Source organism: Dendrobates tinctorius, unplaced genomic scaffold (assembly GCF_039654945.1).
Source record: "Dendrobates tinctorius isolate UK_male_01 unplaced genomic scaffold, ASM3965494v1 ptg000063l, whole genome shotgun sequence".
Lineage (NCBI taxonomy): Eukaryota > Metazoa > Chordata > Amphibia > Anura > Dendrobatidae > Dendrobates > Dendrobates tinctorius.
The window spans coordinates 12,537,092-12,559,797 of NW_027361731.1; the positions used below are offsets into that span (position 1 = coordinate 12,537,092).

General features: G+C 48.5%; 1 pseudogene; it reads right to left on the reverse strand.

Annotated features, from left to right (window-relative positions):
* Nucleotides 1–22,706, reverse strand: part of LOC141093961 (uncharacterized) — a 61,025-nt pseudogene that overhangs the window by 18,339 nt on the left and 19,980 nt on the right.

Below are 22,706 nucleotides of genomic sequence, written 5' to 3' on the forward strand. Positions count from 1 at the left end.
GCATGTGCTGCTGTACCTCAATAGAGACCCGATATGCTGAACGCCGGATCGGGGGGTGATTGCCGGTGTCCACGTCATGGACGGCTGTCTCCGTCCTTCCGGGCAGGCTGCTGAACAGCTCCCGAAAGGGGTGTAGGGTGACCCTCAGCTGGGAACGTTGTCTCTCCGAGAGCTGGTGGCCAACCCCCACATCTTCGATGGATCCACCCGCCATGGCTTGGGTGAGCAGATCCAGGAGGGTTTCTGCCTCTCCTTCCTCGGGAAGGTTGCACACTGGGTGGGCACAAGCCTCCCGCTCATGATGGGCCTTCATCATGTTCACGTGTAAGGCCTTCCTCCTTCCACGGGCGTGGTCCAGGGTGACCAGATAGGTGACAGCATTGAGCCGCTGGTGCACGAGGTATGGACCCTCCCAGGTCGCCTGAAGCTTGTTTTGAGGTATGGGGACCAGTACCCACACCTTTTGACCCACCTCGTAGGTCCGCTCACAAGCATTCTGGTCGTACCACCGCTTCTGGTCAGCCTGGGCTTGGGCCATATTGTCATGCACCAGCCGTGTCAAGGCCATCATTCTGTCCCCGAAGTGCACGACATACTCAATGACCGACACTCCAGGGGTGGCAAAATCCCCTTCCCATGCTTCCTTCACCAGAGCAAGGGGCCCCCGTACACGTCGCCCGTACAGGAGCTCAAAGGGGGAGAACCCCGTTGAGGCCTGTTGAACCTCCGGGTAGGCATACAGCATGTGTGGGAGATACCGCTCCCAGTCTCTCCCGTGGGAGTCGACCAACATCTTCAGCATCTGCTTTAAGGTGCCACTGAACCGCTCACACAGGCCATTGGTCTGTGGGTGGTACGGGCTGGCTACCAGATGTTGCACCTGTACCTGCTTCCAGAGAGAATCCATCAGCTGCGACATGAACTGGGTCCCTCGGTCAGTGAGCATTTCCTGGGGAAACCCCACTCTGGAGAAAATCTCCAGTAAGGCAGTGGCCACTTTGTCAGCCCGAATGGACGACAAAGCTACCGCCTCCGGGTACCGGGTGGCATAGTCCACTACCGTTAGTATGAAGCATTTCCCGGAGCAGCTGAGAGTGGACAGAGGTCCAATGAGATCCACAGCCACCCTCGAGAAAGGCGCTTCGATGATGGGCAGAGCTACCAGTGGGGCTTTGGGGCGCCGCCCCGCCTTCCCCACCCTGTGACAGGTGTCACACGAATGGCAGTAGGCAATCACCTCGGTCCTCATTCCCGGCCAGTAGAAATGCTGAGCTAGCCTGGCCCTGGTTTTAGCGATCCCTAGGTGTCCGGCCATGGGAATCTCGTGTGCGATCCGCAACAATTCTGCCCTGAACGGATAGGGTACCACTAACTATCGGTCCCTGGGCCACGCCTCGGGTGAACCCTGCTGGACCGTTACCCGGTACAGCCGTCCCTGGTCCCAGACCACTCGCTCGCGGTCGGACTACAGGGGAGGCTGTGCCGCCTGCTCCTTGAGAGCTTTCAGGCTAGCGTCAGCTTCCAACGCTGCCTAAAATCCCTGACTCGATGTGGCAAGAATTGACGAAACTGCCACCTCCTCTGTCAGCTCCCTGGGATCTGTCTCCTGGCCGCTGTCTGACTCGGCAGCCACTTGGTCGGAGAGGGGGAAACCGTCGGACCTCCGCAAGGCTCCTTGGGCTCCGGTGCTCCTACTCCTGGTAACAGCGGCCACGACCGCTGAGACCACAGGTAGCGCCTGCTTACCCTCGGCCCCCGACCAAGTCGCCGGGTCAGGCAGACTTCCCTGGCCTCCTGACATCCTGGATGCGGGGAACTCCTTCCCTGGGGTCTTACCTGGTGGCTCTTCTGCCGGGACGTCCCCTCCCCCCCATGGCCTGTTCCTCTTTCTGCAGAGACCCTAGAATCAGCAGGCTGGATTCACTTAGGGGCCCTATACTGCCCATAGCAGCCCCTCCCTCCACCTCTGAGCTCTCCCCTGCAGTCTTCTCACCTGTCCTCACTGTGAGCCCTGTGTGTGTAGTGTCAGTGCATGGCTTACCATCAGGTTTCACTCCCTCCTCCACTGTTGGAGGCACATTCAACACATTAACATTAGTACTCACAGTAGAGTCATGACATTCTTGGGGAGCCGGACTTGGGGATTCAGTGGCCACATACTGAGACACTAGCCACCCCAAATCGGTCCCAAGCAACACATTGGCAGGAATATTTGGCGTTACTCAAACCTCCCGCATTCCCCTCCCAGCGCCCCAGTCCAAAAACACCTTGGCGACGGGCAGCGCCGGTTCAACACCTCTGATTCCGGAGATGGAAAGGGTCTTCCCAGGCACCAAGTCTTGAGGGGACACCACCTCAGGACGTACCAGGGTTCGTTCAGCACCTGTGTCCCGCAGTCCCATGACCACTGAGCGGCCGGTGGTGACGGGTTGGTAATTGTCCAGGGACCTCCCACCACCCCCTCCCACACACAAAACAGTGGACGGTTTCTGGGACAGGGATGGGGCCTTATGGCGCTGGGGACACGCAGCCTTAAAGTGTCCCGGCTGGTTGCAATGATGACAACGTCTGGGTTCTGCTCCTGGCCTGGAGAGGGTAGCAGGGGGTACACCCCTTGCACTCTGGGGGCTGGGAGGACAGGGGCAGGACCGGGCTTACCCCCTCTCCAGGTGCTGCTGGCAGGCTTCTTTGGCTCAGAGGCCCTATTGTTGGCATACTCGTCTGCCAGGGCGGCTGTAGCAGAAGCCCCCTTTGGTTTCCAGTCACGGAGAAACTGCTGGAGGTCCTCTGGGCAGTTCCACAAGAACTGCTCCGTGACGAACAGTTCCTGGACCTCCTGGCGGGTGGTGAGCTCTAGACCCGAGGTCCAGTGCTCCGCAGCTCTCAGCAGTGCCCGCATGTGGTTGGTCCAGGTGTCCTTCGAGCCCCGCTGCAGGCTCCGGAACTTCCTACGGTACGACTCCAGGGTGAGGTTGTAGTGCTGGATCAGGGCCTGCTTGATGCTGTTGTAGTCCTGCTCCTCCCCGGCAGGTAAGTCCCTCAAAACTTCCAGGGACTTACCTCTCAAACAGGGGATCAGGTACCTTGCCCACTGATTCAGGGCCAGATGGTGCTGGAGGTAGGTTCTCTCAAAGGCCAGCAGAAAGGAATCCAGGTCTCCATCCTTTTCAAGCAGGTGGAAGTCCTCCGCCCGGACCTTGGAGGCCTTGGTCCCCGGTGGGGCTGGAGCGTCCAGCGGGAGCCCGTGCTGAGCCATTTCCAGTCGGTGCCGGCGCTCCGCAGCTTCACGGCGTTCTGCAGCCTGCAGCACACGTTCGGCATGCTCACGCTCTGCTGCTTGCTCATGCTCCGCTGCTTTCTCTGCCGCCACCAGGAGTCTGTCATGGGCGGTGTCGTTACCAGCCTCGAGCTGTGCCATAGCCGCTTGGAACAGGGCCTCTGATCTGGACAGGCCGAGGCGGGCAGGTGGTGGGCAGTCCACTGCGGGACTGAGCACAGGGGTCTGGCTCCTTGTGGACCCCTGGTTGAGCTCCCCCTTGCCTTCATTGGTATTGTCCTCCACCACCTCCTCATAGACCATAGCATTGGCCTCCCCCTTTGCCCTACTCCTGGTGCCTTCCGCCATCTTGGGAACCTCTGGTTACTGACACAGCTGCAACCCTGGCCTCGCACACAACTTATTATATTTGCACTCTGACCGTCTAGTGCTGGGCTGAGCTTAAGACCCCAGCAGTGAAAGTTACTGCTGGTAGTCTCTAGTGTCTGGGAGTAGGGGTCCCACACACACTATTACTCTGATCCCACCGCTGCCACCAATTGTGGAGGAACACACACACGGACCCGTTCCTCCCACGTCACCACTGTGACGTAACTACACAGGCACAGCTCTCCGGCGCCCCCTTTGTCTCTCAGGTCAGTAAGGGAACTGCACCTAGAGCAAATGGCCGCCGGGGAGGATGTCCTGTTACCCGCTGGGTATTCTATTCGTGATCAGAGTAAAAGCATCAGCCCAAGATTAATTTTATGTTTAATTGCCTTAAGGGCACACTAGATAATTACAGAAATATACAGTAGATTTGCAGTCAGAGAAAAAAATATAACAATAAGGGTACAAGACTTAGAGATATTAAGCTGGAGGTTAATTTACCAGATTGTAGGGTGCATGTGGGTGCCGGGGAGCTCTGCAGTCCACAGGTACAAGAATCTTAGTTGCCGGACAGACCCCCAAAGCACGGGCCGCTGCTCCCCCTTGGCAGGTCTGTCCCCAGTTCCTTCTTAGATCGTCATCGTCTGGATCTTCTGTGCGAGTGTCTGTCTCTGCCATGGGCTGCTAGTTCTTAAACACGCTAGGTTCCTCCCCCTATGTCAGAGGGTGGGCTAATAATCTCCACTCTTTAGGTCTCTGCAGAACTTATTTCCAATATCTAAGAAAGGGGGTAACTTTCTACAGCATGATCGGATCAGAACATGAGAGGTACCAGTGAATGCGGTTTGTTTTGCCTGTCGTGTGGAGGGCAAACATGGCCCCATTGGGTCATTGTGGAGGGCCAATCTCTATATCTCAGGAATCAGCGCCCTCACCGACTCGGGAGTCACACTGCCAGATGCGCGATTCCCTCAGGGTCACTCGGATATTTTCATGTGTCCATAACTCCAGAGATGAGTTCATAATCCATGATCCTAGGATGGAGCCGAAGCGACTGTTAACACAATGGATGGGTATTCCTGTGTCTATCTAGCTGGCAGGTACATTCTAATTGAAGCCCTCAGGCATTTTCTTGCCCCATGCTGGCGCGGCTCCTTACCTAAGCTTTGAAGTTCTGTCTTGGGCCTTCTCTCATTATCATACTAAAATGCCTTGCTATTCCGCACTGGAACACTAAATTCTGCTTTATTCACTATGCATACAGCACCTGGGGGGTATAGGAGCAATTAGCTGCCTGTAATTCTTGAACTCAGACCAAAATGGATGCCAAGCTCAGACATGAGGCCCCATATCTAAGATGGCGGCTGCTCCTTCATCACACTGTCACGTTGCGGTGTTAAATAAACAGGGCCTGACTGAATCCAACTGTGTCCTGAAGTGTAGAGAGATTCCAATTCTCCACAGTCCTCTATACACCTTTGTAACACCATACAGAATCTGCCTGTCACATTGCGGTCTTAAATTAACAGGGCCTGACAGAATCCAACTGTGTCCTGAAGTGTAGAGAGATTCCAATTCTCCACAGTCCTCTATACACCTTTCTAACACCATACAGAATCTGCATGTCACATTGCGGTGTTAAATAAACAGGGCCTGACTGAATCCAACTGTGTCCTGAAGTGTAGAGAGATTCCAATTCTCCCCACTACTATATACACCTTGTACCTTGTTTTACAGTACCAGAGAGTTGGTGGAAATTTGGGTACATTTTTCCAAAAAATGAGGAAGTGTGGTGGAAGAGGCCGTGGAAGTGGGCGGGGGTTGCCAGCTGGTAATGATGGTGTTGGTGGTGGATCTGCTGGTAGTGGCAAAAGCAAAATAGCACCTAATACAGGAGGTGTTGAGGCTGCGTCATCGTCTGGCTACACAAGGCCTCGAAGGCTCCCTTTTCTGGGAGTAGGTAAACCACTTTTAAAGCCGGAGCTTCAAGAACAAGTTTTGGCTTACATTGCTGACTCAGCCTCCAGCTCTATCGCCTCCTCTTCTGAACTTTTAAAAATTAAAAGCACTGAGTCGTCATTGGAGGCTCATGGTCATGAACCACAACTTTCCTTGTATCCTTCACCCCAACCAAAATTGAAGGATGCGGCAGGCCAATCTACAGATTACTCAATGGAGCTGTTTTCACATACCATGCTTGGGTTATCAAGTGAAATCGTGAATTACCCAGGCAAAGATGAATCTGACATGGAGTGCACTGATGCACAGCCACTGATAGATGATTCTGCTGGTACATTCACTCACAACACTACATTGTCCTCGCAGTGTACTGAGCCAGAATCTGATCCAGATGAAACTCAGGTGCCCCTTCCCGCATACTATACCACCATACATGCTAACACAGAGGAAGGTGCACATGACATTGAAGAGGAGGTGATGGATGACCCAGTTGTTGACCCAGATTGGCATCCATTGGGGGTAGAGTGTGCCGCTGCCAATAGCTCTGAAGAGGAGGAGCATCCGCAGCAGGCATCGACATCGCAACAGTTGTTATCTGGCAGGCCCGGAGCAGTCCAAAAACGGGTTACAGAAACCAAAAGAGTTGCAGGACAGCTTGGCCAGATGGTCAAAATAGCACAGCGTGCAAGGCCTCAAAATGTCTTCCCTAGTAGGAAGAGTGCAGTGTGGCACTTTTTTGAACAAAATCCTAATGATCAGGCAAAGGTTATCTGTAAGAAGTGCACAAAGACCTTTAGCCGAGGGAAAAATCTGAGAAATTTGAATACCAGTTGCATGTTAAGACATTTAACCACCATGCACTTGCAAGCGTGGATGGACTACCAAAACTCACGTACCACATGTGCTACTGCTCCCAAAGTATGTAATCAGCAACGCAACATTGTTTCCCCCACTGTAAGCCCACCGGTTAGCACACCACCAGCAGCAAATGTTGAGTTTTCGTCGCAAGGGCAAATCAGTCAGGGAATCACACTGTTATTGCATCGAAAGACTGAATCTAGGCCATCAGAAAGAACACCAACTCCATCACCATCATCAAACCTCTCTCAGTCTGCCATTTCCACCGCTAGTTCCACCATATGCAGCTCTCAAGTCCAGCTCACCCTACCAGAGACTATGAGTAGGACAAAAAAGTACTCATCCTCTCATCCGCGTACACTGGGTTTGAACGCCCACATTGCCAAACTAATCTCGTTAGAGATGATGCCTTATCGGTTGGTTGAAAGTGCAGTTTTCCGCGAACTAATGGCCTACGCAGTACCACGCTATGACCTACCCAGTTGCCACTTCTTTTCTCGCAAAGCCATCCCAGCCCTCCACCTTCATGTGAAAGACCGCATTGTCCATGCACTCAAGCAGTCAGTGAGTGGAAAGGTGCACCTCACAACTGATGCATGGTCCAGTAGGCATGGCCAGGGCCGTTACGTGTCCATCACTGCGCACTGGGTTAATGTGGTGGATGCAGGGTCCACAGGGGACAGCGGTGGTGGCACAGTGCTGCCTAGCCCACGGTATAGGAAACAGTTGGCTGTAGGCGTTCGATCCTCCTCCTCCTCCAGAAGCGAAAGCTTGTCCACAGAGCGCAGTCGCACGAGCACTGCATCCGCAGCTGACAGTGTTGCACACGAGGTGTCTCACTATCGATCAGCTAGTGGAAAGCGTCAGCAGGCTGTGTTGCAGATGATGTGTTTGGGCGACAGACACACCGCGGAGGTACTGGCCGACAACTTTCAGCGACAAACTCATGGCTGGGCAGTCTACATCTTGAGGCAGGCAAGGTAGTTAGTGATAACGGCTGGAATTTTGTGGCAGCCATAGCCCTTTCAAAACTCAGACACATACCTTGCTTGGCTCACACCTTGAACCTGGTGGTGCAGTGCTTCCTCACTAATTATCCGGAGTTAACATGCCTGCTCCATAAGGTTCGAAGACTGTGCTCGCACATCCACCGGTCGCCGGTACACTCCAGTCGTATGCAGAAGCTGCAGCGATTGCTCCACCTTCCCAAGCAACGCCTAATTATCGACGTTGCAACAAGGTGGAACTCCACCCTGCACATGGTTGAGCGGCTGTGCGAACAACGGCAGGCCGTAATGCATTTGTGGGAGGATACACGGGCAGGCACTTTGAGGGCAGACATGGAGTTGACAGGTGTGCAGTGGTCGAAGCTGAAAGACCTCTGTAAAGTCCTTCAGTGTTTTGAGGAATGCACATAGCTGGTAAGTGCAGACGACGCCATCATAAGCATGAGCATCCCACTTATGCGTCTGCTCATGCAAACTTTGACGCACATTAAGGAGCAGGCGTCTGCAGCAGAGGTTGATGAGGAGGAAGAGGAGGAGGGAAGCCTTGATGACAGTCAGCCATTGTCTGGTCAGGGAACTGTCGTGGATGAGGTGGAGGAAGAAGAGGAAGAGGAGGAGGATGCTTCTCGTGGGACAAGAGAAAATGTTGGCTTTGCAAGGTCTGGTACTGGGTTTGTGCGTGACTGGAGGGATGTGGATTTGCCTGAAAGTGCTCCTCCACCCAGCACTCGCAGTGCATCATTGACACCGGGAACATTGGCCCACATGTCAGATTATGCCTTGCAGATCCTAAAACGGGAACCCCGCATCGCCAAAATGATGAATGATGATGACTACTGGTTGGCCAGCATCCTGGATCCACGCTATAAAGGCAAATCCCAAAACATCATGCCACAGGAGAACCTTGACCTAATATTGGCTAACAAACAAGAAACTCTGGTAAACCGGTTGGTTGAGGCATTCCCAGCACACAGCAGCGGTGATGGTTCTCACACGAGCCGTAGGGGCCGGGGGCAACTTGGAAGAGGTGTCGGTGGTGCACACATCAGAAGTGGCGTTGGAGACGTGTTTCATGACCATGTTGTGGACTGATTTTTCAAGTCCCGCTCACACGACTGGTAACACTGCATCGATTGAAAGTGACAGGAGACAGCACTTGTCAAGAATGGTTACAATCTACTTTTCCTCCAATATCGATGTTCTCCCTCACAGGTCATTCCCATTTGATTATTGGGCATCTAAACTGGACACCTGGCCTGAATTGGCACAATATGCCATACAGGAACTCGCCTGCCCAGCTGCAAGTGTGCTATCGGAAAGAGTCTTCAGTGCGGCTGGATCAATCCTGACAGAAAAAAGGACCCGTCTGTCGACCCAAAATGTGGATGATCTAACCTTCATTAAAATGAACCATGCATGGGTTTCCAAGGATTTTGTCCCACCTTACCCTGATGACACATAGGGTGCCAGAAAAATGGCTTTCTTTGGTCCGCCTTTTCCTGGGACTTGACCAATTTCGCCTTTAGCAGCAGGTGAATGTCCCACATCAACATATGCCATTTTGTAAACCTCCCTAACTGGGCAGCCTCCTCCCCCCATGGCCGGGGTCACCACCGAGCACACGCAAGCGTGCGAGTGCCGTTGCCCTGGACAGGTGGGTGGGCCGACTCTTGGGCGCGGGCACTGCCACAGGGTCCCTCATAGTGCAAGCAAGTGTCTCTGACGGTGGGGTGCACACCCGCCGTCAGACACACCGCCGTACTATGAGGGGCCCAGTGCCAGTACCGACGCCCACGAGTGGGCCCCCCTTGCTTGGGCAGGGCCCCAGCATTTGCAATGTTTACCTCTCCCTGCTCCTCCACTGTGTATTCTGGGCTGTCAAATCCTTCACTGTGACTGTCACTTCAAATTTGGTGAACTGATAGAAGATGATGGTTAAGACGTAGCTATGCCCTGTCCCGCTGGCCGTGATCTAGCTTCAGATGATCAATTGGCTTCCATTTCTTAAGGACGTCGACTCACAATGAGATGCAGTGGTGGTTTCTCATCAGCTTTCACAGTTTTCCTATCCACAGACGTGTGACATTCCAGCGCACATTTTTAAATGTGCCCTCTCATGCCAATCCAATTGAATCGCCTATGGCCTGTGGCTTCTGTGTTTTGCACTCCAAAGTTACGTGACAGATCATGATAGGCAGTGAGCACCATGTTTACATCTCTCCCTGTGATCAAAATTGGATGGATATGAGTAACGGCGATGGGATCAATGGTACTGCGATACAGCAACACTTTCTTCACAAAGAAAGGTTTTTGCTGTGTCCACACACTAATTAATTGAGGGTCAGCATCGCCTCTGAGAATTGTGACGGAAGTTGTTCCCGTGAATAGTAATTCCTAGATTTATGCAATCATTAGACTTTATGTCAATAATTGTATGCATCTCATTTCCTATTGCAGAGAGTCTGGGCTGTCTTAGTGAGACAGAAATATAAATGAAGATTTAAGAATACCACCAAAAGTGTATCATGGTGTACGCTTGAAATACATTTCCTTTTTTCTAATTTTTAGATTGTTGTGTAATCCATGCAGAGAACACGGAGATTTTAAATGTTTAAACTATGCTACATATACCTGCTATCCAGTGATAATGTACCCTTTCTCAACTTTGTACAATCTGGTCAAATCCATACTGGGCCTCAGACCGTCTGACCCTGCCTCCTGAGCGATACACATAGGTTTTTAATGTGTAAACTATGCTACATATATACGTATTATCCGGTGAAACTGTACCCTTTATCAACTTTCTAGAATCTTGTCGAATCCATACTGGGCCTGAGAACGGCTGCCGAGCTGTTAAGCAAGCTACAGCACCTGTGGTTTGGACACGTAATGTTTTGCATTTTTTCTGGAATGGCGGTTAGGCCGAAATCAGGAATTGCTGTTGACCTGCACTTACTGGGAAATCATCGTTCGCGGCGAATAATTGGAATCACAGATCCCCATCACTAACGGTGTTCAGTGGGTTATCAGCACCTGTAAACGACAAAAGCTGGTCCTTTCAGTGTAGCGCGCATGTAGCCACGGACATGGAAGGCCATGATAGACCTGTAATTGCTTGATCTCGCGTGCCAGAGCCTCGCGTATCCCTCTAGTAAGCTTTACGCGTACCGCAGGGGCATGCCGGAGTCTCGTTCGTTAACGGAATAAAGCTGACAAATCGCTAGCACAACTACAAACGGACATACCACACCACACACACAATCGACAAAGCTTTCAATGTGTGCATCTTTTTTTGAGATGGCATGGTTGTTGTTTCCCGGGTGGAGTCCAATTAAGCCGCAGGCTCCACTCCTGGTGGTGCCCTTTTGGACATTCCTTTAAGGTTCAGCTTTGCAATCATACTGCCCCCGAAAAACAAACACTTTGCCTTCATGGACGTTGTTTGGAGGTTCATGGGAATAACGCCGCTCGATCGCCAGTTGCCATAATTTATTGGTGGGAAGTACGACGGTATATGATCGTGTTCATTTTCAGATTTTTTTTTTTGTTTTTTACATTTTTAGTCCAGCCTTTCTTGACTTCATAAGGGCATGACAAGCCTATATCTGTGTCTCCTCCACCTCCACCTTTTACTCCTCCACCTCTTTTCTAAATGTAGTTGCCCTTTTCCATATGTTATTTTTGTCTTCTGAGCATTTTGTCGGCTTTGGGACACCTTTTAAGGTGTTTTGTAATTGTTTTCTATGTGTTAGTATGTGTTTGCCTGCCATTGTTTTCAGTGTGGTTCGACGAACATTCGACGAACTTGCCTCCTGTGCGACGAACCAAAACACTAGCGGGGTGGCTCAACACTACTCATGATACATAGACGTACATTGCTAATGTTTAAACTATGCTATATATACCTGCTATCTGCTGATACTGTACACTTTGTCTACTTTTTATATTCTTGTCTAATCCATACTGAGCCTGGGAGTGTCTCTGTGTGACTGATGGAATATATATGGAGATTGACAATTATCCTTTGACTGAATAGAGCTGTACGCTTCTGATACAGTGCCATATATGTGAGGTTATTTTGTGCTAAATTTGGAAGTTTGGTGGAAGAGGCCGCGGACGTGGGCGTGGGGGGGCCAGCTGGTGCTGATGGTGGTGGTGCATCTGCTGGTAGTGGCAAAAGCACAATAGCAGCTAAGGCAGGAGGTGTTGAGCCTGCATCATGGTCTGTCTACGGAACGCCTGGAAGGCTACCTTTTCTGGGAGTAGGTTAACCACTTTTAAAGCCGGAGCATGAGGAACTGGTTTGGGCTTACATTGCCGAAACAGACTCCAGCAAATATGCCCTCCTCTTCTGATTTTTCAAACAATGCAAGCACTGAGTCGTCAAGTGCTGGCTCCTGGTCAGGAAGAACCCCTTTCCTTGTGTCCTGCACCCCCACCCAAAGTGAATGATGCAGCAGGCCACACTTCACATTAGTCCATGTAGCTCTTTCTATCATACCATGCCTGGGTTATCAAGTCAAATCATGAATTCCCCAGTCCAAGATGAATCTGACATGGAGTGTGGGTGGCCAGCCAGGGCAGTGGGGTTAATCGGTACCGGGCCGGTGTCTCACAGGGATGTGTCACAGTGGTGGTGACCCGTTCCGTGGCCCTGGGCGTCCATGCAAAGGGGTGAATTATGTTTATAGTTGAATGATACGTGACGCCACCTGTGGCTTCTGATTAGATTGACCAGCGCTGCAGTGGCGCTTCTCTAGGACAGATGTTGTGGTGCTGCTAAGATGTAGAAGCCCTACACAGGTATGGCCGTTGTCGCAGGTAGATGGTGTGCAGTGCAGGATGTAGCAGAGCCATGCGCCAGGCGCAGGAGAAAGAGGACAGACACAGTCGTGCAGTTCCTTTACCTGTACTGGGTAAGTGCCGTCCAGGACCCAGAGTACAGATGGAGAAGGAGTTGGTCAGCCTGGAAGTCAATTTGGAATTCTCTCTCTGCAGATAGGTAGTGTGGCCTCCGTTCTAGCGCTTATCTGAGGTACTTGCAGTGGTGAGTTCAATGAAGTTCCCCCTGTTGACTCTCTCTTGGAACTTTCTCATATGGCAGGCAGCCATAGCCTTTTCCTTCTGGCTCCCACACTTCGCTGCTGGGGCCTCCGAGCCTTAGTTGGGTACAGAGCAATTACAGCTGCTACTTCCTCCGGTTTCTGCTGCAGGAACGTCAGTGTCCCTACAAACTCGGAGACCGGAATCCGGGCCATGCGCTCAAGCTAGGAGTGAGCCTTAACTCTGCTCATCCTCCAGCTCCCCTTCTCACGTCCACACACTTCCCCTTCCCTTCACAGACTGCCCTAACTTACCTCCTCCCGACCACAGACAGCAGCTCCTCAGCAGTCAGGTTCAGAGGTCTCCCTGCTGGCCTGGAGTGGGAAATGTGTTGTGTGTTGGTTTAACTGATAGAGAGATCCTTCGTTGCTCCCAAGCATGACATCACACTCCCTAGGAGGAAGGTAATGCCACTGTGGTGACCGTACTCCAGGGGGCGCCACAAGTGCACTGAGGCCCAGCCACTGCTAGATGATTCTGCTGGTACATTGACCCAGACCACTACATTCCCCTCGCACTCTACACAGCCAGAATCTGACCCAGATGAAACTCAGGTTACCCTTCCCATATACTGTACCACCTTACATGGTGACAAAAAGGAAGGTGCAGCTGAAAGTGCAGATTCGGCCCACCCGCCGTCAGACACACCGCCGTACTATGAGGGGCCCTGTGCCAGTGCCGTCGCCAACGAGTGGGCCCCCCCTGCTTGCTCTGGATCACAGCACTTGCAAAGTTGAAATACTTACCTCTCCCTGCTCCACCGCCATGACGTCTTCCGCGTTTCCTGACAGTGATATTCTGATCAGAAAGCGCAATGACATCACGTCTGTACGCCCAGACTAGTACAGGGATTCCCTAGCGAGGAGACTTATTTGAGGAGGCTTATTTAATTGTTTACAAAGTTGGGACAGCAATTTTTGGGGAGCACTATACTCTGGAGAATGATATATGGGGCCCACCATACACTGGAGCATTCCAAAGGTGGTCATCAGACACTGGAGCAGCATTTACAGGGCCCATTATACACTAGAGCATTAGAAATGGGGCCCATTATATATAGAGCATTAATTGAGCCCATAAGACAGTGGAGCTTCATCCATGGGGACCAACATATACCGTAGCATTATGTGGAGCTCATCATATACTGTTTCAAACATTATATGGGACCAATGATTCTGTATGGAGAAATATATGGGCCTCATTACTCTGTATGGCGCACTATGCGGTGGCCATAATACTGTATGGAGTAATATACTGTCCGTTTTTGGAGCTATTGGAGAATTTAAAATGGATATCAGTCATGAGATGTAAAAAGTGAAGTAGTTTTCATTGTACTATACCGCTATTTCTCTGCCGTATCGGAGCATCATGAGTTGTGGTATGTGTTAAAGGGGCACTCTTTGGCCCAGGGCACATGAAAACCTGGAGCCAGCCCTACCCCCCCCCCCACAAATTTAGCCAAATAACCCCCATTTTTCAGTGCGTAACTAGTATTATGAAGTAAATTAAGGTTGAAATGCTTCAGTAATAAGAATTGATGTTTTGGGCATTCAAAAGGGCACTGTATGTGTGTTTGCTGTCCTCCACTCCCTGCCGACTTTGCTTCCCCATTGACTTGCATTGGGTTTCGTGTTTCAGTCGGCCTTCACTTTTCACAAAAATCGGCCGATTTCGTTCGACCCGACTTTTGCGAAAGTCGGGTTTCATGAAACCCGACTCGACCCGAAAAAAGGCAAAGTCGCTCATCTCTACTGGTGGATAAAACAAGACTGAGCACAAGACCTTCACAGCCGTCTACACATCATAGGGGAGATCTCATGACACCTTCTCTCCATCTACCTGATGATCCTGAGGAACATTGGGATCTTGTTTACAGTCCTGTGGAAGAAGAGGACGGGGACATCTCTCTGGTGTTGTCCTCTTACTGGATAGATCTGGAGGAAACACATACAGGGACTGAATTCATTCTTTACATATATATATAATTATAGGCCGTGTGTATTTAGTCCTGTCTGTTACCTGGTGATGTGAGGGGCTGGGGAACCTCCATCATGACATCGTTGTACAGATCTTTGTGTTGTTCTAAATACTCCCACTCCTCCATGGAGAAATAGACGGCGACATCCTGACACCTTATAGGAACCTGACACATACAATGATACCGTCATCCCTCCGATCCCTTCATAGTGTTACTGTATAATGTCCCAGCATTCCCAGCAGTGTCACCTCTCCAGTCAGCAGCTCAATCATCTTGTAGATGAGTTCTAGGATCTTCTGGTCATTGAGGTCCTCATACATCAGAGGGTGAGGTGGTGGCCCCGTGATTGGGCTCAGGGTTCTTCCACATCCCTCAGACACAGGGTCCTGACAGCGCTCACTAGAGGTCTTCTTCACTACTGTGTAATCCTGGTTATGGAGAGACACATTAAAAACTCTCACTACAGACATTTCCAGAGTCCTCACCTCTCCAGTTCTGTCCATCTGTTATTCCCATAGATAAGAATGATGTAATGTGACGTCATCAGAATCTCTCACCTCTCCAGTAAGCCGGAAGAGGATCTCTAGGGTGAGGTGTAATATCCTCTCCGCCATCTTGTCTCCGTCCATATCGATCCTTGATGGGTAAATCAGGAAAATTCTCTTATGTAGAAGATCTTCACTGAGATGATCCGATATTGTAGAGACCTGAATGAGAAGATGAGACGCTGTAACATCATAAAAATCCTGTGTAATAATACAATTACTGGAGATAATAAGGGAAACACATGAGGAGATTTATTATTTTACAGTATTTATTTTCTTCTTTACATCTATTAATAAAACCTATATATTTTAGGCCACAGACAACAAGCAGTTTATTCCTCGGAGTCTGCAGCTGAATACGTTTCTCATAGACTCATCTTCCATAACGCTAATTCTCGTCTCATTTAGGCTTGTTTCACATTTTGAACGGAGGGCTGCGGACTTCCCTCGTGAAGCCCCGCCCCCTGCAGTCAGCTCCACCTATTTCTCCATGTGGTCTGCGTACCCTATCTTTAACATTGGGTACGCAGGCCGTGCCACAGTATGCGGATGCCACTGCATGCGCCGTTTTGACGGTGCGGCGACCCGCGTAGAACGCATCATGTTGGAATTTTATGCGGGGGCGGCTTCCACATACTGTTAAAGATAGGGTACGCAGGCCGCACGAAGCCGCATGCAGAAATAAGCGGAGCTGAACGGAGGAGGCGCAGCAGGGGGCGAGACTTCACGAAGGAAGTCCGCAGCCCTCCATCCGCAAATGTGAAACTAGCCTTACCGACACTGGAATCGACATTAGCAATACTGCAGGAGCTATTCATTACACGTGACAGGAGAAATAACTACTTCATTGAGGCTTTTATAAAAGATTTTTTATTTGCTGAAAAACAGCAGACAGAAATGATCTGATCCCAAAGTCTCCATGTACAGCGATTTATGGGGTTTATTTCTGGTCTTATAATTTCCTATATTACAAGAAAAACACCAGAAATAAAGCAGATATAATAATGTTTCTAAAGAAAATTGGCACCAACAATTCTTGTAAAAAGAAAAAACATGGAGAAAGCAGAAGACACATTTTATTTTTTCACACAATAAACAATTGTTTAACTTTTTTTAACCCTTTTGGGCCCCAGAACATAGATGTACACCGCAGGGATGGCACAGGTGTGGCTGCAATAACAATCCTGGTAGTTTAACCCCTTAACCTCAACTGAAGGTAAAATCCTGGAGGGTTTTCTAAGAGATGCTATACTGGAGTATCTGAAGAAGAATAACCTCATGACCCAATATCAACATGGGTTTACGAGGGCCTGTTCCTGTCAGACTAATCTGATAAGCTTTTATGAAGAGGTAAGTTCTGGACTGGACCAAGGGAATGCAGTGGACGTGGTGTACATGGACTTTTCAAAAGCTTTTGATACGGTGCCACACAAAAGGTCGATACATAAAATGAGAACAATGGGGATAGGGGAAAATATGTGTAAGTGGGTTAAGAGCTGGCTCAGTGATAGGAAACAAAGGGTGGTGTTTAATGGAGCACACTCGGACTGGGTAATGGTTCGCAGTGAGGTACCACAGGGGTCAATATTGGGCCCGCTTCTTTTTAATATTTATTAATGACCTTGTAGGGGGCATAGAGAGTAGAATTTCAATATTTGCAGATGACACTAATCTCTGCAGGGTAATCAATACAGAGGAGGACAATTTTATATTACAGGAGGATTTATGTAAACTAGAACCTTGGGCTGATAAATGGCAAATGAGCTTTAATGGGGATAAATGTAAGGTCATGCACTTGGGTAGAACGAACAAGATGCATAATTATGTGCTTAATTGTAAAACACTGGGCCAAACTGTCACTGAAAGAGACCTGGGTGTATGGATGGACAACAATCTCACATTTAGTGTCCGATGTCAAGCAGCTGCTGCAGGCAAATAAAATAATGGGATGCATTAAAAGAGGCATGGATGCTCATGAGCAGAACTTACTTTTACCTCTATATACCGTATATACCCGTGTATAATCCGACCCGTGCATAAGCTGACCCCCTTAATTTTGCCACAAAAAACTGGGAAAACGTATTGACTCGAGTATAAGCCTAGGGTGGAAAATGCAGCAGCTACTGGTAAATTTCAAAAATAAAAATAGATACCAATAAAAGTAAAATTAATTGAGACATCAGTAGGTTAAATGTTTTTGAATAGCCATATTGAATCAGGAGCCCCATATAATGCTCCATACAGTTCATGATGACCTCATAAGATGCTCCATACAAAATACACCCCATATAATTCTGCACAAAGGTTAATAATGGCCCCATAAGACGTTCCATAGATTATGCCCTGTTGTGAGCTCATTTTCTCCTTCACCTTTGATGTCCGATGAACTCCCTCTGCTGGTGAAAGGAGGTGGTGAAACTGATTTTGATGGGAGAGACCTGTCACCTGAACAGGTGGATTGCGATTGGACATCCGGAATTTCTGAGTGGATATAAGGCAGCCGAAGCCCTGTAGGGTTGCTGGTGATTTCTCTGAGCAATGGCCTCCAGTTCAGTTCCTGTCTTCTAAAGCTAAGTTTTGCTTTGTTATTGTTCCATGAGATTTTGTCTGATTTGCTTAGATTTGAGTTCAGCCAGCCCCGGCTGGGGTTTTTGCAGAAGTTCTATTTTTTGTCCCTGATCGGTTAAATCTCTTTTGCTCTGTCTTCAGAATATATCGGAGTGCTGATATAGGGATTTTGATGTCTAGTGACTTCAGGGCCTTTTTTCCTATCAGACGTGTTGGGACATTTTTGGTAGGGTTTTTGAGGATTGCAGCCAGCATCTTTTCTGTCCTGTCCTATCTAGTTAGTTGGGCCCCATTGTTTGCTCTGCCTGTCTTTCTGTCTGTGTTTGTGTTTTCATCTGTTTTTCACCGACAATACATGTTGGGGGCTGTCTATTGCTTTGGGGTCTGCTCTGGGGCAGTTTAGATTTCCCCTTTCTTTCTTTAGGCTTATTTAGTTCTCCGGCTTTGATGAAGCATCTAGGACCACCATAGGAACGCTCCACGGCTACTGTTAGTTGTTGTGAATAGGATCAGGGTTCTGCAATCCGCTAGCTACCAACCTCTCCGGTTTTCTGGACTTAGCTTGCATTTTTGTTTTTTCCTCCTCCGGTGACTCATTCATAACAATGCCCCATATGCTGCCCCATAAAATGTTCCATAGAATAGGCCCCATAAGATGCTCCATAGATTATGCCCCATAAGATGCTCCATAGAATATGCCCCCATATACTGCCCCCATAAGATGCTCCATTGAATATGCCCCATATGCTGCCCCCACAAGATGCTCCATTGAATATGCCCTCATATGCTGCCCCCATAAGATGCTCCATTGCTCCATTGAATATGCCCCCATATGCTGCCCCCATAAGATGCTCCATTGAATATGCCCCATATGCTGCCCCCATAAGATGCCCCATAGATTATGCCCCCATATATTGCTGCTGCCGCTACTGCAGGTATTAAAAAAAAAGACATACTCCCCTCTTGTTCCTGGGTGCCAGGTGCCGGTGTGCTGAGCAGGGGGGGACACCGGAGCGCTATGGGGGACAGGTGTCACCGCTGCCTCAGGACCTGGAACCTGAGATATTCACCTGTCCCAGTTCCAGCGCTGCACGCCGCTGTCTGTCCACCGGGTCCCTCTGCAGTGACGTTCAGCAGAGGGCGCACACTGACTAAGTCATCGCGCCCTCTGCTGCCTGAACATCACTGACAGAGGGACCCGGCAGGTAGACAGCGGCGAGCAGCATTGGAACCGGGACAGATGAATATAGCATATACTTACCTCCCCCTGGCGCGCCTCTGCAGCCCCATTCTCCCACGGTCTCCCTTCCTTCAGCGGTCATGTGGTACCACTCATTAAAGGCATGAAAATGCACATATTCATGACTTTAATGAGCGGTACCATGTGACCGCTATAGGAAGGAAGGGAGACCATGAGACAAGTAGGGGCGCTGCAGAGATGCGTCAGGGCGGGTCAGTGTGATCTGAGACCCCCGTTCCCCCTTCCCCACCTACCCCCTGGCTATATGGCTCGCGTATAAGCCGAGGGGGGGACTTTCAGCCCCAAAAAATGGGCTGAAAATCTCGGCTTATACGCAAGTATATACGGTAAGTCACTAGTGCGACCACACTTAGAATACTGTGTACAGTTCTGGTCTCCGGTGTATAAAAAAGACATAGCTGAACTGGAGCGGGTGCAGAGAAGAGCGTCCAAGGTTATTAGAGAACTGGGGGGTCTGCAATACCAAGACAAGTTATTACACTTGGGGTTATTTAGTGTGGAAAATCGAAGGCTTAGGGGTGATCTTATTACAATGTATAAATATATGAGGAGATAGTACAAAGACCTTTCTAATGATCTTTTTACTCTTAGACCTGTGACGGGGACAAGGGGGCATCCTCTATGTCTGGAGAAAAGAAGGTTTAAGCATACTCACAGACGTGGATTCTTTACTGTAAGAGCAATGAGACTATGGAACTCTCTGCCATATGATGTTGTAATGAGTGATTCCCTACTAAAATTTAAGAAGGGACTGGATGCCTTTCTTGAAAAGTATAATATTACAGGGTATATACACTAGTTTCCTTAATATTGCGTTGATCCAGGGAGCTAGTCTGATTGCCGTATGTGGAGTCGGGAAGAAATTTTTTTCCCCAATGTGAATCTTACTGTTTGCCACATGGGTTTTTTTTTTGCCTTCCTCTGGATCAACATGTTAGGGTAAGTTAGGATAGGATATGGGTGGATCTAGATGGACTTAAAGTCTTCCTTCAACCTTAATAACTATGCCACTATGTTACTTGCTGCCGTCAAAAGCAAACATGGCATCTTAGAAGGTAAGAAGGTGTGACAGAGTCCAGGTGAATGCCCCTCCACCCCCAAGTACTCGGTAGAATGGGGCGACCTAGTTACTACGATACTTGCATGCCTAATAATGATGTCTGGGCATGCCATGTATGAAGGTCTATTAGGCCGGGTCAGAGGCAATGTCCAATAAGTTACCTGTTAATGATTTTGGGGGTTTGTGCGACTACATAATGCATTTGGGGGCCTCCCGACAGATGATGTCAGGGCAGAGAAGGATCTGGCATCCTGAATTTCAGAGGATAATCCGTTTGTTCTTCCTGTAGATAATCCTCCGCTAGAGGAGTCTGGAGGCGACTCTCTCATACAGACCACAGGAAAGCTGGAATCTGTGTGTGTATAGGGGAGTCGGGAGAGATAGCCGTCTGCCAAATGACCGTTCAGCCAACATTATCTCATGTGTATGGGGCCGTTAGTATTACACTGACAGGCAGTGATGATACACGGCACTACAGTAGTACAGGGCATCACCGGAGCCATCACAGGCTTATATGTTGTATGATCTCACTAATAAGAGGGGTTTAAAAAATGGTTTAAAGTGGAAAAAGATATCACAGTTTCAGCAACAAGAAATATCCATCACTATATGCTCTCCAAGGTGTGATCACTCCTTTTTAGATGCAGACTAACGATCAGATCTAATTTGATGTAGGTGTTAGTTTTAGGGAGGAAAATTTACAGGGTGATTCCATAATTTTTTCCCATAGAATTGAGTAATTCCATAATTTTTCTCCTCTTCTTGGTCTAAAAAAGTAACCATTACTCACTACCACATTTTTTGATCTTGATTTCTTTTAGCGTTTCTTAAACCAGAAAGTTGTCATTTGAAATGACTTTAGTTTTGTGCCATGTCTGTGATCGGCTTTTTTCTACAAAATTAAACAACTAAATGAAAATCCTAATAATATTAAACTATGTCTGCTCTAAATTATCCACATAAATCCAGAAACCACCCTAATTATAGGGCTATGAAACAGCACAATGCGACAATGGATTGCAAATAAATAGGAGCGTCTCAGAGGATTAAATAAATGCATAAAATGAGAATCAGAGATACTCCATAAACATATGTGTCCTAGGAACACCGCAATCCAAAAACCACCCCAATTGAGGCTATGAAACAGCACAATGCAAAAGTGGATTGCAAATAAATAATAGCGTTTTCAGAGGAATAAATGAATATATAAAATAGAATAAAAATCAGAAATATGCAATAGACATATGTGTTCTGGGAACACCACAAAGAAGATGTATATATTTATCCCTTAGATACATTCAGCAGAACACTCGGAACCACACGAAAGGGACCGGAGTGTGGCAATTACATAGGAGCTAATAAGGTTAGAGCTCCATCGCTGCGGTAATACTGAGGTGCTGTGCTTCACACATGCGGTATTGTATGTTTCTTAAAAAGAGAGCGACAGTACGTTACTTCCAACAGTTACTAATAAGAGAACTGTCCCGGCCGGTGACAGTCTCTTGGTTACTCACTGCTCCCTCGATGCGCTGGCGATCTTCACAGCACGGTTCCACCGGCTGCAGGGAAGCTACAGGACCTTCGTGACGTCAGGAGTCACGTAGTTGGATCCAGCGAGTAGTACGGACCAATTCCTTCCTACCGGTTTCAGAAGTACACGGCTTCCTTCATCAGGGATGGTCCGTCACAGGAATAGTCCTCTTTTAAACCTGCGGTTCTGATCTCAGTATATTAACCCATTAGGCGCTGCCCTTATTACTAATTGAACGCACAGAGTTCAACTTCTGAGTTAAGTCCCCTGGGAATTAGGGAATCGAGATTGAAAATCCATTGACTTTCAGCATGGGACATTTTCTTAATAAAATCCCCTCTCCTGCAGTCTTTCCGGACAATTTGTAACCCGGTAATGACAGTACCTGCAGTGGATCCCGTGTGATAGTCTGCAAAATGCTTTGACAGTGGGTGTCCATTAAACTTGCGTCTTATGTTTCTTAGATGTTCATTTATCCGTACGCTCAATTGGCGCTTGGTCCTCCCCACATATAATTTCCCACATGGGCATTTCAATTCATAAATTACCCCTGCTGTGTTACATGAAATGTGATCTCGAATAACAAACTCAGTATCTGTATAGGACACAGTATATTGTTTTATAGTTTTTAGGGTTTTGCAAGCTTTACATTTGCGGCAAGGATAAAAACCAGGTTCATTGAGAATATTATTTGAGCATCTTGTTCTAGTATTGTGTTGGTTAGATGGCGCTATAAGGTACCCCAAAGTCTTTGCTTTTCTATATATAAATTTTGGATGCACGGGTAATAATTCTCCTATTATTTTATCATCTTTCAGTATTCCCCAATATTTCTTCACAATATTGCGGAGGATGTGGGTATTTGCATTGTATTGGGTCATGATGGAAAAATCAAAATGTTGATCCTCATTTTTAACCTCTTGATCAACGTTATTTTTATCTTTATCCTGAATTAGGGTTTCCCTTGGTCTTTCCTGTACTCCTGTCACTTTCCTCAATAAGGAATTGTTCATCATAGCCCCTACTTCTGAATTTAGTGATTAAAAAGTCTCTTTTGGTGCGGTAATCTTGGTCTCTAGAGCAATTCCTATGAGCACGAATAAATTTGCTTTGAGGGACGTTAATCAGCCAATGTGGTAAATGGCAGCTATCCATAGAAATATAATTGTTACAGTCAGTTGGTTTATGGT